This window comes from Paramisgurnus dabryanus, chromosome 13 (assembly GCF_030506205.2).
Source record: "Paramisgurnus dabryanus chromosome 13, PD_genome_1.1, whole genome shotgun sequence".
Classification (NCBI taxonomy): Eukaryota; Metazoa; Chordata; class Actinopteri; order Cypriniformes; family Cobitidae; genus Paramisgurnus; species Paramisgurnus dabryanus.
The window spans coordinates 38,454,204-38,473,122 of record NC_133349.1 but is presented as its reverse complement, the minus strand read 5'-3'; the positions used below and the strand labels follow the sequence as shown (position 1 = coordinate 38,473,122).

Sequence of the window (18,919 nt, the reverse complement as noted above, 5' to 3'; positions counted from 1 at the left end):
TTCAAGGCTAATGTGGCAACGCAATGACATCGGTAAATGGTTACAGAAAGGACGCATTCATGGGAAAAAATGACATAAAAAAAATAATTAATTAATTAAATGCTTACAGCACCTGGTATTCCCAGACAGTCAACAAAATAATGCTTAGATGATTCTTTTCCTTCCAATATAAGAGGTTCTCGGGAATGGCAATCATCCAAACTAATAAATTATAAAGGCTTTTATAAGAAAATGACAACAGTTAAACAACATAGACAGCGTTGGGCAATACAAAATGCTAATAAATACAAGACAAATTGAAATATTGTACATCCATGTACATTAAACAAGCCAACAAATCTGCCAATGGGCTACGACAATTTTTCTTGAATTAAGTGTTTATATCTAGATTTGTTTCTTACCCCTTTGGCAGAGTTATTTGCTTGTTTTAAGCCCAAATTCGCTTAAATTTTGAGTTTTTTTCTCCCTAAAGGCTAGGCTTATTTTCTTAGGGCATTTTGCTCATCAAAAAATGCATCTTATTTTAAGACTTTCTAGATATTTGTACAGTGAAAACAGTTCGAAATAACAAGTAAGAAATGATTTTTGCAATGTATTCATTCATTCGCTACCCTTCATACTACAGCTGTCGAAAAACCACAGCAACGTCGACAGACCTGGAAGCGTAGCTGTATTTGTTTAACTCACAAAGACAACGGGTAAAGTATTTTCTTGATTACCTAAATGACTTGCTGTAAGAAAATAAGTTTAGGTTTAAGGGGGGGAAATACAGTTTAAAGGGATTCTTCAATTTATGATGATAATTCTGTCATCATTTACTCATGCATACAGGCTTACAACAACACGAGGATTAGTTTTTTTCTGAGTAACACAAAAGAAGGTATTTTGAGGAATGATGGTAAACCCACAGCAGATAGTCACCATTGACTTCCATAGTAGGAATAAAAAAATATGATGAAATTTATTAGGTACCATCAACCGTGTGCTAACCATCACTTTGCAAAATATTTTCTTCATCATTTATCACGATACTTCCAAAATATTTTTTCCTACTAAGTCAATATTTCATTATTTGCTTTACAAGCTTAAAAATGATGGTGACATGATTCCATGGTAATCACAAACAGTTAAACAAGTAAAATAATCACCATTACTTTTAAAAGCATTTTGAAAATTGCTTGCTTATGCTGGGAGTAAAGGTATTTCACGCAGTGCGCATCCTCTTTAAAAGGTAATGTATGCTTCTTTTAAAGCTGACACATTTGCCACATTAAAATAACAGAAATGTGTACTGTTTAAACTTTTTGGAGCCGGTGTGTCTGTGTTCTTGGGGCACACATCTACATGTAAAAGCAGAATTGCTTATTATTCTTCTCTATTTCTTGTATAGGTCAATTATGAGTGAAGAACCGTTCACCAAATGAAGACCGCAGCCAGGTGACGGGATTCTGTGGTAATCGCAAACAGGTAAACCAGTAAAATAATCATCATTTATTGTTAAAATAATTTTGAAAATTGAAGTTCTGTGTGTTCTTATTGTACTTTATTTATTTCTGCAGGTAAGCACCATACCGTAAGCTTCATTCCCTTTATAACAGGTAAGGTTCATACTGTTTTATTCTTTTGTACTGTTTTATTCGTACTGTTTTAAATCATTCAGTAAATGCAAAGTTAAACTGATGTGTTTTTAATCTAGATTTAAAAGTGTCTACTGTTGAAGCACATCTGATCTCTTCTGAAAGCTGATAATAACTAAATGCTGATGCACCTTGTTTTGAGTGAACCCTTGTTTTTTCTAAATGACCTGATCCTATTGATCCGAGTAATCGGTTTCATATTCGATTAGCATATCTGTCATGTATTTCGGCCCGTAGCCATGAAGTGGTTTTTAAACAAGTAACAGTACTTTTTTTAATCCATTGTCCATTGCAATAATCGGCCCTGCTGGTGATGAAAGCATGAACAAGTTTCTCTAAGTCCTGTCTTGAGACAAAACCTCCAATTCTGGCAATATTTCTGAGATGGTAGTAAAAGCAGAATTCCTTATTATTTTTCTCTATCTCAGGCTCTATGGCATATATGTCATGATTTTATTTGTCTATTTATATGTCTATTTACAAGGACTGCCTTGGCCAAATGTTATTGTTAATTAATATTGAAGCAGTTATTTAACATATTTCCTTTGAGTAGTGATTTGTGTAATGATCCATATATCTATTTTTATGTATATTTTTAACTTAGGAATGTGATTTTAAAGCACATATTTGTTATTGTATGACACCTCTCATGTTATGAAAGTAAAAAAATAAATGTATTTTCTGATGTCTTGCATTTCTGTTTTTAAACTGTTAATCCTTATCAAGTGCTATACATTAGAAAGTGGATAAATAACAAAAATGTCACTCCTGACAGCTGATAAATTAATCGTTCTTTATAGCACCACTGAGGTGAGCCCTTTTCAAGGCAAGATTCTTTATAGAACCGTATAAAAAGGTTCTATATAGTATCAAAAAAACGGGTTCTGCTATGGTTACAAGCTGAAGAACCCTTATTTGTTACTATTTAGGAGCATTTGTCTTTAGAGTGTTGCGTAGGTTCGAAACTTTCAAACTTTTAACCAAAAAAAAAAAAGGGTCACACGGTTTTATTTGTGGTGTGGACATGAACACGCTGCAGGCATTGAAATGTAATTTGTAATTTATTGTCTCATTTCATATTTAACAAATAGGAAGCAAAGTGCTATTCAATCAGTTTAACTAAACAACTGGTGTTCCTCAATTTTGGGGCCTATTTTGTTCAGAATATCAGTTTTGTTCAGTTTTGTATGTGCATGCAAAAAGCATTCAGCGAGCAAATTAACTGAAGCTTTACCTTCGTGTTTCTTTTTGTATGAGTGATAACTGTTTCTGTATGTATTTGTATGGTTTTTTTACAAGTATAGAGTGAAATGCACACGGTGAGTAATGAACGCAGACCTTCAGTGCCGGACCTCTGACCCGCTAACCTCCATCCCGACAGCCAGCGCCTTCTCCGGATGCCATTGCGGTATAGCTTCTCGGCTTTTTGGGTAAGATCGAGTGGACACCGGGGACTACACGTTTAAATGGATTTTTGACCTTCGGCTATGGAAGCGAGGCTTGCTCCGTCCACTCCGTGCATCGACTCTGGCGTTTTCCGGGGACAAATAAGGTGAGTTTAAAACCAGAGTTTGCTTCTTTTGTGCTAGTGATGGTCAACCCGGATCTTTTTAAGGATTCGGGTTATTCTGAGTCACTCACTAATATGATCCGGGTTGTGCGAGTCACTCGAGTCACTTGAGTCCCTTGGTCAAAATCTCCCAATTCCAATCGCTAAGTCATACTAATGCCAACCAAGCAACTCGGATCACGCGTGCAGCTACGAGTTTATGACTCCTCTGCTCACAAAAAAAGGCTAATGTGACCTGAGGAACTCGTAAAAAACATGCATGCCCGTGGTAACATTATCAATAACATAATTGTAAAAGTTTGGTGTGTTTAGTTTCCTTTCATAACGACAAATATATCAACACCACATTTAGAAGATGTCAGGCTTGGTTGACTTGGACGTGAGAGGAACGTGTCCTGTTTCAGATTGACTTAAAAGATCCACGACAGGCTTCGGTTAATCTTGTGAGTGAGTCCCAGACAGAGCCGCTCGCCCGCTCCTGCACGGGTCCTGTGAGTGAACCACTCACGTCACTCTGAGTGACTCAGTCAACAAGATGAGCCGTGTACGTCCGTCGGTGGCGGATCTTTCCAGCAGCACTGCTGCAGCAGTCCTCGTATTTAAAAATGTTAAACATTTGCAGCTTCTACCCAAAACATTGTGCCAGTCAAATATTTCAACAGATTAGCCTACATGAGTCAGTGGGTTAACAACACGAGCAAGGTTTCTCCTAGCCCAGGATTCAAGCTCCATGAGTTGAGTCACTCTCTGTGTGAATCCCCGAGCCGCCGACCAACTCATTGTCGCGCGCACGCATCCCTTTGTACTCGGACTCGGAGCTGCAAGAAATAATGATCCGGAATAGCAGCTTTTGGTTCACTCGGTACCCCCAGTCGACATTTGGTGATGTAAATTAACTCGTTGTTGCAAGTTATAGAACCTATGGCAGCTTATGTAGAGTTATTTGTTGTAATTCTGTTGTAAACATTTGAAGAGCTTTGTGTTTGATACAATTTCTCATTTTTAATGCAAAATCTGAGAGGACTCAACTGACTCGGGTTAATGGTCACTAAGGACTCATGGTTCTCGAGTCATTTTAGGGATCGGGTTAAATGATCCGAGTTTCGGGTGACTCGCTCATCACTATTTTGTGCGTGGTTGCCAGTTTGTTTGCCAATCCGTGGTCCATAATAAGTTCCGCTTCGTGGTTTCTCCATCGCTCAGTACTTTTCTGTGTTTCTATTTTACGTAAAGCTAACACCAAAACGATTGTGGAAAGCGCTATATAGATTGTTCTCAAAGAAAAAACGAGAAACAAACCCATGTGAATATGGGTCAAATTATCTAGGCGGAGCACTTCGTTCAAAGAAAAACGCAACAGAATTGTTTGCGTTGAACAAAGACAATGGTGCGTGCAGACATCGAATGTGTATTGTGGATAAAAAATGGCCAGTGGGGTGGGACAATTTTTCTTGAATTAAGTGTTTATGGGAAAAGTTCACAAATTTTTTCTTACCCTGTAGGCAGATTTATTTGCTTGTTTTAAGCATAAAATAACAGGAGAAGAAATTGTGTAGGGGGAGCAGAGGGGTTTTTTTTCGTTCAAAGAAAAGCAGCGTGGCACGAATGAATGTTTGGCTGAAATGCTATCGTAATTTCCCCCTTAATTTTCCTTACAAACATGAAACCAGAGAGAAGGGCCAGTTGGCATCGAATTGCACCTTGTATTCGGTGATTGATTGAGGAAAAATATGCGTATGTGTATATATACACTTGCTTTGTTGAACAGAGACAATGGCCGCGTGCTCCAGCGTCACCTATATGCCTATTTCACAAAATGGCGCCTTTGACCGGAAGTAGGGAAAACATCGTTCAGGTTGCACCACTACGATGGCCACTCAATATAGTATGGACTGACAGCTGCTTTGTTTTCTCCTACACATGAATTTACTTGTAAAAATAACAATAACATATATTGTCGATTGGTGTTATATTATTTTTTTAGCATTTCGTATTATCAAAATATATCATATGTTAGACAGCTGTCAATTTTAAATAAAATAACGAGACATACATAACTATTCGTGTCTGCTCCCGTTTATTGTAATGAGTCTGCACATTTGGAGAAATACTTAGACATTTTACTTCTTATTTCTTTAGACTGAATAATTATTTCTTATTAATTCCAAAGTATGAGACCCGATGATCTAATCGTGGTGTATGTGCTATTCCTCGTTTGTTTGCCTGCATCCATTGCTTTACGGCTTGCTTGTTGCGTTGAAATGCACATTTGATTTCTTTACCAGCATTGGATTTAGACCATTCAATGAGAAGAGTTAACAGCGTTTATTATGATTGATAAGCCCTCAACGGAGAATGAAGTCTGCATACATTAAAAGCCTTATTTTGTTTTTATCGTGTGCCTTCCAAAATGTATGCGACGAAACTTAAATCACGCAAAAAATGAATGGTAACTAGACGTGCTTGTTGTGTGCAGGGAGTGCATTTATTTGTAAACTTTTGCTAAATCAACATGGTTTATTTGTATTTGCTTTTTACCTGGGTTTTATCAGGTTCGGGACATTTTTAATCCATAGTGTATGGAGTTATCTAGTAGAAAATGATCTGCTGTTTTTTGGTAGAATGTTGTGTGAGCTAAAGAAACGAGGAATAAAACACACACCATGATTAAAAAAATCAGATCGCATACTTTGTAATTAAAAATAAATAATTAATTTCAAAGAAATAAGAAGTAAAATGTGTAAGTATTCCTCAAAATGTGCTTTGGACTAAGTCCCCCGTCATCACAGCAAACGGGAGCAGACCCGAATAGGTATGTCTAGTTATTTTTTTAAAAATTTCCAGCCGTCTGTAAATTCATGTTTGAAAGAAAAAAGTAAATGAATATCTTACTTACTGTTTTTGTCTTGTTTTCTAGTGAATATCTGACAATTCTTAAATGGAGATACATTTACTTGGTAAGCAAAGTGGCTTAAGATATTATGTATTGTAATAGAAAATTGTTATAAAAACGTTTTGTTTTTGCTGGGAATTCTTGTATATATTTCACAGCTATATAATTAATTATAATAACGCACTTTTTGTTGATAAACATGTTAAAAAATACATTAACACAGAATAATGTGGCAACAAATCAAATGTGCATTTAAATGCAACAAGCAGAAAATAAATAAATAAAGCAAATGCATGGAAAAGAAACGAGGAATAAAACAAACACCGCGATTAAAAAAATCAGATCGCATACTTTGTAATTGAAAATAAATAATAATTAATTTCAAAGAAATAAGAAGTAAAATGTGTAAGTATTCCTCAAAATGTGCTTTGGACTAAGTCCCCGTCATCACAGCAAACGGGAGCAGACCCGAATAGGTATGTCTAGTTATTTTATTAAAAATTTCCAGCCGTCTGTAAATTCATGTTTGAAAGAAAAAAGTAAATGAATATCTTACTTACTGTTTTTGTCTTGTTTTCTTGTGAATATCTGACAATTCTTAAATGGAGATACATTTACTTGGTAAGCAAAGTGGCTTAAGATATTATGTATTGTAATAGAAAATTGTTATAAAAGCGTTTTGTGTTTGCTGGGAATTCACAGCCATATAATTAATTATAATAACGCACTTTTTGTTTATAAACATGTTAAAAAATACATTAACACAGAATAATGTGGCAACAAATCAAACGTGCATTTAAATGCAACAAGCAAAAATAAATAAACAAAGCAAATGCACGGAAAAGAAACGAGGAATAAAACAAACACCGCGATTAAAAAATCAGATCGTATACTTTGTAATAATTGAAATAAATTATAAAAATCAACAGGTTTATATTTAAAACAAGTAAAAAATATCTGCCAGCGGGGTAAGAAAAATAAACTTAATTCTAGTTTCAACTTAATTCAATAATAAACTCAATTTAGGTTTATTTTTCTTACCCCACTGGCAGATATTTTTACTTGTTTTAAGCCTTAACCTATTACATTTTAGAATTTATTTCAGTAAACAAGACTTAAATTCTAAGCCACTTTGCTTATTAAGTAAATGTATCTTGATTTAAGAATTATTTTTTAACTCGAAAACATGAATAAAATACTAAGTAAACGAACAGATTGGGATGTTCAAAACACTTAAACATTTTTTTTTCACTCTACCCTTCATATTACAGCTGTCGAAAAACCACAGCAACGTTGACAGACCTGGAAGCCATGATATATTAGCAGTTTTTAAAATAAGTTAAATCTAGAATCCTTATTGGTTTTAGATACTTAAAAGCAATGAATGATCTTCTTTCTTTTGAATTGATTTGGTATTATGGAGGAGCTCTGTGTCTGGTTATTGAAGATGATTTGGTCTTTGCTCCTATGTTGGCTTATTTTTTGTTATTTCCGTTACTATATATATATATTTTTTTCCCCTTTGTTTTTTCTGATTTGAGGTTATGAAAATGTTTTAATTTGTAATAAAGGTTTTTTGAAAATTCTAAACTCTCTCTCTCTCTCTCATGAGCGTGGATCAGTTCCTGCATCAAGGAAAAAATGCGCATCCTGGTAAATTTCAGAAGTTAGACGACTGAGCTGCAGCGGACAGCGTAAGATTTATGAAAACACATTTGAGAAGAAAGGCAAAGCATGTTTCACAGTTAATCCAAGACCATAATGACAATTTTGCGCTCTGTTTCCCGAAGCTCGTGGAGGCGTGGAGCAGCATACACAGTTAAGGTATGTGCGATCTACCGGCATTACCTTTACGATCGACGTATTGGATCTGCAAGCTGCAAGCAAATTAACTGAAGCTTTACTTCATGTTTCTGTTTGGTTAAGCGATGACTGCTTTTTCCCAACAGTTTGTGTGTGTGTTTTCTGCATGGGTTTAGAAAACATGAACTTCTGATCTGCTAGCTCAACGTTCTACTTCTGGGTTATACAATGAGAACGTATAGAGTTAAATGCCCGCTAGCCTCCACCCCAAAAGCCAGCGCCTTCGCCGGCTCCCCCTTTGGCTGCGTCTATTCCGGTATCGCTTCTCGGCCTTTTGGCTAAGATCAAGTGTAGTATCTGTTCTTATCAGTTTAATGTCTGATACGTCTCCTATCCGGGGACTATATGTTAAATGGATTTTTGACCTTCGGAAATGGAAGCGGAGCTTGCTCCTTCCACTCCATGCATCAACATGGTATTGCAGTGTTTCCATGAATGGTGCGCTCCCCTTCTCGGGGACAAATAAGTCAAGTATAAAAAAAGAATTTGCTTCTTCTGTGCGTGAATGACGGTGTTTTTTCTAATCCGTGTGTTTTAAAATTGCTGTGTTTTCGTTGGCTTTATTGGTTTAACGAAAAGCTTGCGTGGAAATGAACACGCTGCCCTGGTGAAAAAATAGTATGCTAAATATATTTAATTTTGATATACTTAAGTATACTTGCAGTCACACTAATGACCAGTATACTTAAAGTGTGCTATTGATTAGTTTATTTAAAGAGTGCTATTTTGGAACAACTAATTTTGTACTTAATATATTTTAGTTGTGTATTAATTGTAACAAAGTACAACTTTAAGTGTATTTAGTGTACTTTTGTGTGCTAAAGTGGAACAACTTTAAGTGTATTTAGTACAATTTAAGTACATGACTGTTTTTGTGCTAAATTCATGCTTGATAAGTGGATTTAGAGTGTGTTTTATTTATGTTAGGAGTACATTATACATGTATTATGAGTGTCTTGCAAACATACAATCAGTATACCTTAAATAGACTGTTTGCGTACATTCTATATATTTTTGGCCAATCCAAAATTCTAAAAACTGCCCTGGTGAAAAATGAATATGCCAAGTACATTACATTTTGTATACTTTTACATACCTGCAGCTAGATTAGTAATGAGTATACTTCAAGTGCGTTAATAATTAGTTAACTTAGAGTGCTATTTTGGGAATAGATTACTTTAGCTGGTAACATAACCAAAATAATTTTTTTCAAGTAAATAAAAGCTGATTAAAACAGTCAAAAACAATTCATTTTAAATATATTTAAAATATAGTTTTATTCACAGCATTCAAAGTGTACAGTATTTGCCTAAAAATTGAACAATTACTCATTGAAGAATGTCAAGATGATTGAGTTTACAACGTCTTTCTCTCCCAAATCAACTTTAGTCTGGCAGGTTTTGGTTCAGCCTTAGGAAATCTGAAAAAGAGAGACAATAAGCTCAATTAAAAAGTGTTTAATGTTAAAACATTACATTCATTTAAGACTTGCTGTATTAAATCTATAGTTTACTGGCAGAGATTGTATAGCAGATATATTTTTACCTAAACTAGAGCTTGACTTAAATGTCATCATATATATTAAGGGGCGGTTTCCCAGACAGGAATTAGACTAGTCCTAGACTAAAATAAATGTAAGAGCTGTCCAAACTGAAAACAACTTGCTCTGACATATCTTAAAATACATCAGTGCCCTTTGTTTTACATCGTAATGCACATAAGTAATGTTTTTAGTAAGGCATGTTTGTTAAAACTATCCTAATTAACTCTTTCACCGCCAGCGTTTTTAAAAAAAGTTGCCAGCCAGCGCCAGCGTTTTTCATGATTTTCACCAAAGTTTAATGCCTTCCAGAAAATGTTCTTCTTTAAATATATAAACATACAATATACCAAATGAAAGAGCAGACCCTCTGCTTTCAAACAAAAAAAACCGTTTCATCCTACCTTTAGTGGTTCTTTTGCAATCAGCTTTTGAATATGGGTAGGTTTTTGCAAAAACACCATATTTTGAGCAAAAAGCAGAAATAATTCCATTTTTATGACGGTTTTTTCATAGACATCCATTCAGAGCGATCTTTAAAACAGACACGGACATGCAGCAGCTTGGCATAGGGAAATACTTCCGGTTTTAAAAAGTTGCGGAAGGGCGCCACCTGGTGGATAATAGCGGTATTGCGGAAAGACGGAATATCTCGTCATTGGCGGGGAAGCGTTTTCTCTTAATTGACGAGAAATCTCGTCAATGGCGGGGAAAGAGTTAAACTAAGGTCTAGTCCTGGATAAAGCTAATCCCTGTCCGGGAAACCACCCCTAAGAGTTTTCATTATAATGACTTGCCTCTATGGGCTGCAAAATCCTCCTTACATAAAATACTTCAGCTCCTAAAGAAAGATTTTATTGTATTAAATTTAAATGTAAAACTTGTCAGAAAGAAAATGCAACAAGCAGACATTTGGGTGGTTTCCTGGAAAGGCATTAGCTTAAAACAGGACTAGGCCTTAGTTTAATTAAGAAATATACTAAATATATTTTGAAATAGTTTCAAAAAACATGCCTTAATAAAAACATTACCTGTGTGCATTTTGAGGCAAAACAAAGGGCATTGATGTATTTTAAGATATGTCAGTGCAAGTTGTTTTCAGTTTGGACAGCTCTTACATTTATTTTAGTCTAGGAGTAGTCTAATCCCTGTCCGGGAAACCGCCTCAATATGTATATAACGTTATCTAAACTGAAGCTTGATTTACTACTACGAATGAATTATTATATCTTAAGGGTTTAAAATGACTTGGCAAAGTCCTCCCTACAAATGTCTTTGAAAAACTTTAGCTTCTGAGGAAAGAATGCAGCATCATTAATACTAAATACAGTTAGGTAAAAGCCTTACAACCTCGAAACAGTCAATAAATGGTTAACTTTCACGCTACATTAAAAAACAGATTTTCTTTTTCTGACGCTACCTTTTTTCATTAACATATACATACACACCAATACATATATTTAACAAAACAATCGGGTGTACTAATTCGATATAACAGGCTAACAGTGCTATCTTTCAAACCTTTAACATTTAGCTATAAGCTAAGCTAAGCTACACAGCAGCTTATCACTAATATAGCGAGTTAGACACCGCGTTATTGACAACATTTCGCATTCGAAATATGATAGTCTACTGATAAACTTCAGAATGGTCAAACGATAATCAAATATAATTAATTTTAAGATATTTTAACGTACCTTGGGACTGAATCCGTCTGTCTTGAACGACTGGTAAAAATCAAAATACGTGCGTCGTGACGTCATCACACACACGTCAGATGCATTATTCAAATCTCAGAATTCACTTTTCTCTGAAATGCATTTACGAAAACTGTTTAAGTTAATTCATGTGTACAGCTAAAAGCTGTATGCAATTGACTCAAAAACTACAAAAAAACAAACACTCATATTCCCCTTACGAAAATGAATGTTTTTTTGTGGTAAAAGTTTAGTAACCATGTTTTTTTTTGGTGTATTGATTATTATTAGCAAAACCATGGTTATTTTGTGGTAAAACACAGTTAATTGGTTTATCTAATGCTTGACTATAGTGAAGTTAAATTGTAACTTATTATGTTAATAGTATATTACAAATGTATACATCTACAATATAAAATGTAACTGAACATACTGCTCTCTCGTAATTTTAAGCCCACGTTATTTCTCCATAAAATAATATACATTTGTACACCCCATATACTTTCAAAATGTACTTAAAATATACTGTTTCTAAAGAATACTAAATAATGTATTTTAGAAATATACTGTCAGTGCATTATTATAATGATAACTTTAAGCATACCGATAAAGTATACCTAAAATACATTTTAAAATAAGTTTAAATTTAGTATACTTTAAAAATTGCACAAAACTTTAACTTTAAGTATATTTTTCTAAAGTATACTTTTAGAAAATATACTAAAGTATAATTATTTTGAAGTATGTTAAAAGTTTAATTGTAAAAAATACGCGCAAATATGTTGTAAGCATACTTTAAATATGTTTAAAGAAAGTACATTCCTTTATAAGTATATTTGTAATGTACTATTGCAAAGTTAAATATACTTGAAATACAATAAAGTATATTTGTTTTTCACCAGGGTGATAAAGAAATGTTTTTGTAATGTATTTAATTATTTTCTTTACAAGTTTGTGGTGGTGATCCGAGGACGAATTAAACATCCTCGACACAGCTGAAGGTGCAACAAAAGCGAAAGAGGCCGATTGGAATGTTAAAAACACCTGAAAACTTTTTTTCACTACCCTTCATACTACAGCTGTCGAAAAACCACAGCAACGTCGACAGACCTGGAGGCATAGCTGTACTTGTTTAACTCACAACGACAACGGGTAAGTCATTGAGCCCTGTGTTTTTATTTATCCACGTTCTAAAATTGCTATGCTTTCGTTGTTTCTTGATTGCTCTGTACATTTATTTGTTTCTATTCCACGTAAAGTTACTTTGTAATAACGAAACCATATATTTGAATGCGCAATTTAAATCCATTTGATTTAAATTGTTTCACATATTTCACTCTACACGGTTCAACCGGGCTGGAAACGGAATAAAAATAGGGTAGATCTCGAAGAATGTTTGGTCTCAGACGTGGCTTCGTGCGCTTTCCACCTGGTCACACACAGTAATGAAATGTTAGTCGGATGGCCTTCGGGGGCGCCGTCGATGTGATCGGTCACAGGAAGATGCGGCCGTCTGGCCTCAAAGGGTGTCGCTCATACTTACCTGGCAGGGGAGACACCATGATCATGAAGGTGGTTCACCCAGGGCGAGGCTCAGCCATTGCACTCCGGTTGTGCTGACCCTTTGCGAATTCCCCAAATGTGGGAATCTCGACTGCAAAATTTCTGATAGTGGGGGACTGCGTTCGCGCTCTCCCCTGACCTTTGTGTTAAAAATAGATTCTTTTGTCCAAGAGACGTCTAACCACGGCCCAAGAATACATTAGTCATCAAAAAAGCGGCTATTTAACGACTACATAATTTCTAATAGACAGCGAATATGTGTCTAGGCTAAAACAAGGCTTAATTTGGGCTGTCAGTGAAAATCTAATAGACGTTTGACCATTCCAAAAGAATAGACTAGCCATTCAATAGAACCACAATCAAACGGCTACATGTCTAAGAGACAGTCAACAAAATAATGCTTAGATGATTCTTTTCCTTCCAATATAAGAGGTTCTCGGGAATGGCAATCATCCAAACTAATAAATTATAAAGGCTTTTATAAGAAAATGACAACAGTTAAACAACATAGACAGCGTTGGGCAATACAAAATGCTAATAAATACAAGACAAATTGAAATATTGTACATCCATGTACATTAAACAAGCCAACAAATCTGCCAATGGGCTACGACAATTTTTCTTGAATTGTTTATATCTAGTTTTGTTTCTTACCCCTTTGGCAGAGTTATTTGCTTGTTTTAAGCCCAAATTCGCTTAAATTTTGAGTTTTTTTCTCCCTAAAGGCTAGGCTTATTTTCTTAGGGCATTTTGCTCATCAAAAAATGCATCTTATTTTAAGACTTTCTAGATATTTGTACAGTGAAAACAGTTCGAAATAACAAGTAAGAAATGATTTTTGCAATGTATTCATTCATTCGCTACCCTTCATACTACAGCTGTCGAAAAACCACAGCAACGTCGACAGACCTGGAAGCGTAGCTGTATTTGTTTAACTCACAAAGACAACGGGTAAAGTATTTTCTTGATTACCTAAATGACTTGCTGTAAGAAAATAAGTTTAGGTTTAAGGGGGGGAAATACAGTTTAAAGGGATTCTTCAATTTATGATGATAATTCTGTCATCATTTACTCATGCATACAGGCTTACAACAACACGAGGATTAGTTTTTTTCTGAGTAACACAAAAGAAGGTATTTTGAGGAATGATGGTAAACCCACAGCAGATAGTCACCATTGACTTCCATAGTAGGAATAAAAAAAATATGCTGAAATTTATTAGGTACCATCAACCGTGTGCTAACCATCACTTTGCAAAATATTTTCTTCATCATTTATCACGATACTTCCAAAATATTTTTTCCTACTAAGTCAATATTTCATTATTTGCTTTACAAGCTTAAAAATGATGGTGACATGATTCCATGGTAATCACAAACAGTTAAACAAGTAAAATAATCACCATTACTTTTAAAAGCATTTTGAAAATTGCTTGCTTATGCTGGGAGTAAAGGTATTTCACGCAGTGCGCATCCTCTTTAAAAGGTAATGTATGCTTCTTTTAAAGCTGACACATTTGCCACATTAAAATAACAGAAATGTGTACTGTTTAAACTTTTTGGAGCCGGTGTGTCTGTGTTCTTGGGGCACACATCTACATGTAAAAGCAGAATTGCTTATTATTCTTCTCTATTTCTTGTATAGGTCAATTATGAGTGAAGAACCGTTCACCAAATGAAGACCGCAGCCAGGTGACGGGATTCTGTGGTAATCGCAAACAGGTAAACCAGTAAAATATTCATCATTTATTGTTAAAATAATTTTGAAAATTGAAGTTCTGTGTGTTCTTATTGTACTTTATTTATTTCTGCAGGTAAGCACCATACCGTAAGCTTCATTCCCTTTATAACAGGTAAGGTTCATACTGTTTTATTCTTTTGTACTGTTTTATTCGTACTGTTTTAAATCATTCAGTAAATGCAAAGTTAAACTGATGTGTTTTTAATCTAGATTTAAAAGTGTCTACTGTTGAAGCACATCTGATCTCTTCTGAAAGCTGATAATAACTAAATGCTTATGCACCTTGTTTTGAGTGAACCCTTGTTTTTTCTAAATGACCTGATCCTATTGATCCGAGTAATCGGTTTCATATTCGATTAGCATATCTGTCATGTATTTCGGCCCGTAGCCATGAAGTGGTTTTTAAACAAGTAACAGTACTTTTTTTAATCCATTGTCCATTGCAATAATCGGCCCTGCTGGTGATGAAAGCATGAACAAGTTTCTCTAAGTCCTGTCTTGAGACAAAACCTCCAATTCTGGCAATATTTCTGAGATGGTAGTAAAAGCAGAATTCCTTATTATTTTTCTCTATCTCAGGCTCTATGGCATATATGTCATGATTTTATTTGTCTATTTATATGTCTATTTACAAGGACTGCCTTGGCCAAATGTTATTGTTAATTAATATTGAAGCAGTTATTTAACATATTTCCTTTGAGTAGTGATTTGTGTAATGATCCATATATCTATTTTTATGTATATTTTTAACTTAGGAATGTGATTTTAAAGCACATATTTGTTATTGTATGACACCTCTCATGTTATGAAAGTAAAAAATAAATGTATTTTCTGATGTCTTGCATTTCTGTTTTTAAACTGTTAATCCTTATCAAGTGCTATACATTAGAAAGTGGATAAATAACAAAAATGTCACTCCTGACAGCTGATAAATTAATCGTTCTTTATAGCACCACTGAGGTGAGCACTTTTCAAGGCAAGATTCTTTATAGAACCGTATAAAAAGGTTCTATATAGTAACAAATAAGGGTTCTTCAGCTTGTAACCATAGCAGAACCCGTTTTTTTTTGTTACTATTTAGGAGCATTTGTCTTTAGAGTGTTGCGTAGGTTCGAAACTTTCAAACTTTTAACCAAAAAAAAAAAAAGGGTCACACGGTTTTATTTGTGGTGTGGACATGAACACGCTGCAGGCATTGAAATGTAATTTGTAATTTATTGTCTCATTTCATATTTAACAAATAGGAAGCAAAGTGCTATTCAATCAGTTTAACTAAACAACTGGTGTTCCTCAATTTTGGGGCCTATTTTGTTCAGAATATCAGTTTTGTTCAGTTTTGTATGTGCATGCAAAAAGCATTCAGCGAGCAAATTAACTGAAGCTTTACCTTCGTGTTTCTTTTTGTATGAGTGATAACTGTTTCTGTATGTATTTGTATGTTTTTTTTACAAGTATAGAGTGAAATGCACACGGTGAGTAATGAACGCAGACCTTCAGTGCCGGACCTCTGACCCGCTAACCTCCATCCCGACAGCCAGCGCCTTCTCCGGATGCCATTGCGGTATAGCTTCTCGGCTTTTTGGGTAAGATCGAGTGGACACCGGGGACTACACGTTTAAATGGATTTTTGACCTTCGGCTATGGAAGCGAGGCTTGCTCCGTCCACTCCGTGCATCGACTCTGGCGTTTTCCGGGGACAAATAAGGTGAGTTTAAAACCAGAGTTTGCTTCTTTTGTGCGTGGTTGCCAGTTTGTTTGCCAATCCGTGGTCCATAATAAGTTCCGCTTCGTGGTTTCTCCATCGCTCAGTACTTTTCTGTGTTTCTATTTTACGTAAAGCTAACACCAAAACGATTGTGGAAAGCGCTATATAGATTGTTCTCAAAGAAAAAACGAGAAACAAACCCATGTGAATATGGGTCAAATTATCTAGGCGGAGCACTTCGTTCAAAGAAAAACGCAACAGAATTGTTTGCGTTGAACAAAGACAATGGTGCGTGCAGACATCGAATGTGTATTGTGGATAAAAAATGGCCAGTGGGGTGGGACAATTTTTCTTGAATTAAGTGTTTATGGGAAAAGTTCACAAATTTTTTCTTACCCTGTAGGCAGATTTATTTGCTTGTTTTAAGCATAAAATAACAGGAGAAGAAATTGTGTAGGGGGAGCAGAGGGGTTTTTTTTTTCGTTCAAAGAAAAGCAGCGTGGCACAAATGAATGTTTGGCTGAAATGCTATCGTAATTTCCCCCTTAATTTTCCTTACAAACATGAAACCAGAGAGAAGGGCCAGTTGGCATCGAATTGCACCTTGTATTCGGTGATTGATTGAGGAAAAATATGCGTATGTGTATATATACACTTGCTTTGTTGAACAGAGACAATGGCCGCGTGGTCCAGCGTCACCTATATGCCTATTTCACAAAATGGCGCCTTTGACCGGAAGTAGGGAAAACATCGTTCAGGTTGCACCACTACGATGGCCACTCAATATAGTATGGACTGACAGCTGCTTTGTTTTCTCCTACACATGAATTTACTTGTAAAAATAACAATAACATATATTGTCGATTGGTGTTATATTATTTTTTTAGCATTTCGTATTATCAAAATATATCATATGTTAGACAGCTGTCAATTTTAAATAAAATAACGAGACATACATAACTATTCGTGTCTGCTCCCGTTTATTGTAATGAGTCTGCACATTTGGAGAAATACTTAGACATTTTACTTCTTATTTCTTTAGACTGAATAATTACAGTGCATTGAAAATGCGCTGTACTGTTCTTACTGGGCTTTTTATTATTATGTTGGCTTGACAAAGCCAACATACTGTTCTTCGATCTAAGCTTATTAGTGGTGCTTGCATTTATGCAAGGCATCACTATTACTATTGCTCATACTTATTATTAGTGGTGCTTGCATTTATGCAAAGCATCACTATTACTATCTTGCATACTTATTATTATTATTATTAGTGGTGCTTGCATTTATGCAAAGCATCACTATTACTATCTTGCATACTTATTATTATTATTATTATTATTCTTCTTTTTCTGGACACTTTTTCGGCGCGTAACTCGTCCCGCACGCTTTGTCGTAGACCCATAAATTAGGGCTCAAATCGACCGGCTTATTGAGGAGAGGTGTGCTATGACTTTTATAAGCGATCGGGTGCAGGATTTCCGAAAGGGGGGCGAAAAACCACCCAAAAAATCCCATTGACTTAACATTGCGCCCAACTTTGACGAGTCATAGCTCCGCTCGAGGATTTTGTAGAAACATGTGGGTTACAACATTTGAAGAGGGTGGTAGGCTCTGTAAGAACATGGATTACAATGGGGTGTAAGTTGTACCCCTGGGGTGTAAGAGGTGCCCAAAAGTGCCCCAATGAAAAGTCAATGGGGCAAAATCCCATAGACTTACCATTGCAAAAATTTTGACGGGTCATAGGTCCGAGCCAGGATTTCATAGAAACATGTGGGTTACTAAATTTGAAGAGGGTGCTAGACTCTGTCAGGACGTCCCCCACAATGGGGTGTAAGGTTACCATAGCAACCATTTTTGGGCACCCTAGCAACCTATACCATAGACTGCCATTATAAAATGCCCGGATGGATATCTTTGCACCACAGTGTCATAGAGACATGGGGGTGGGCTCATTTTACTCAGGCATCCAATCAGTCTCTCAGGATCCTTACAGACTTACTAAGCCACGCCCCTAGCAACCACTTTTGAGCACCCTAGCAACATAAAATACAAACAGTTATATCTCGGCATCAGAACATCGTAGAGACACGGGGGTTGGACCGTTTTACTTGTGACTAGGGGTGTAACAATTGGGCACATCATTGGCCACTCCCAAGCCACGCCCCTAGCAACCAAATTTGAGCACCCTAGCAACCGAATAAACAAAGCCTTATATCTCCGCATCAGAACATCGTAGAGACACGGGGTTTGGACCGTTTTACTTGTGACTCGGAGTGTAATCACTGGGCACATCATTGGCCACTCCCAAGCCACGCCCCTAGCAACCAAATACAGTACCCTAGCAACAGAGTAAACAAAGCCTTATATCTCCGCATCAGAACATCGTAAAGACACGGGGGTTGGACCGTTTTACTTGTGACTCGGAGTGTAATCACTGGGCACATAATTGGCCACTCCCAAGCCACGCCCCTAGCAACCAAATACAGTACCCTAGCAACAGAGTAAACAAAGCCTTATATCTCCGCATCAGAACATCGTAGAGACACGGGGGTTGGACCGTTTTACTTGTGACTCGGAGTGTAATCACTGGGCACATCATTGGCCACTCCCAAGCCACGCCCCTAGCAACCAAATACAGTACCCTAGCAACAGAGTAAACAAAGCCTTATATCTCCACATCAGAACATCGTAGAGACATGGGGGTT

The 18,919-nt window shown here is 35.9% G+C and overlaps 1 long non-coding RNA gene and 2 other non-coding genes across 3 annotated transcripts; all 3 read left to right on the top strand.

The window, feature by feature from the left end:
* Positions 1-8,221: 8,221 nt before the first annotated feature.
* LOC135742632 (U2 spliceosomal RNA) lies at positions 8,222-8,412 on the top strand. Its single transcript, XR_010530051.1, has one exon. It is a non-coding gene; the product is annotated as a U2 spliceosomal RNA (small nuclear RNA).
* A 3,836-nt stretch (positions 8,413-12,248) lies between these two features.
* On the top strand, positions 12,249-16,181 carry LOC135741722 (uncharacterized). The gene is made up of 3 exons (XR_010529569.2): positions 12,249-12,352; positions 14,408-14,484; positions 15,961-16,181. It is a non-coding gene; the product is annotated as an uncharacterized lncRNA (long non-coding RNA).
* LOC135742619 (U1 spliceosomal RNA) lies at positions 12,736-12,900 on the top strand. The gene has a single exon (XR_010530038.1). It is a non-coding gene; the product is annotated as a U1 spliceosomal RNA (small nuclear RNA).
* Positions 16,182-18,919: the final 2,738 nt, after the last annotated feature.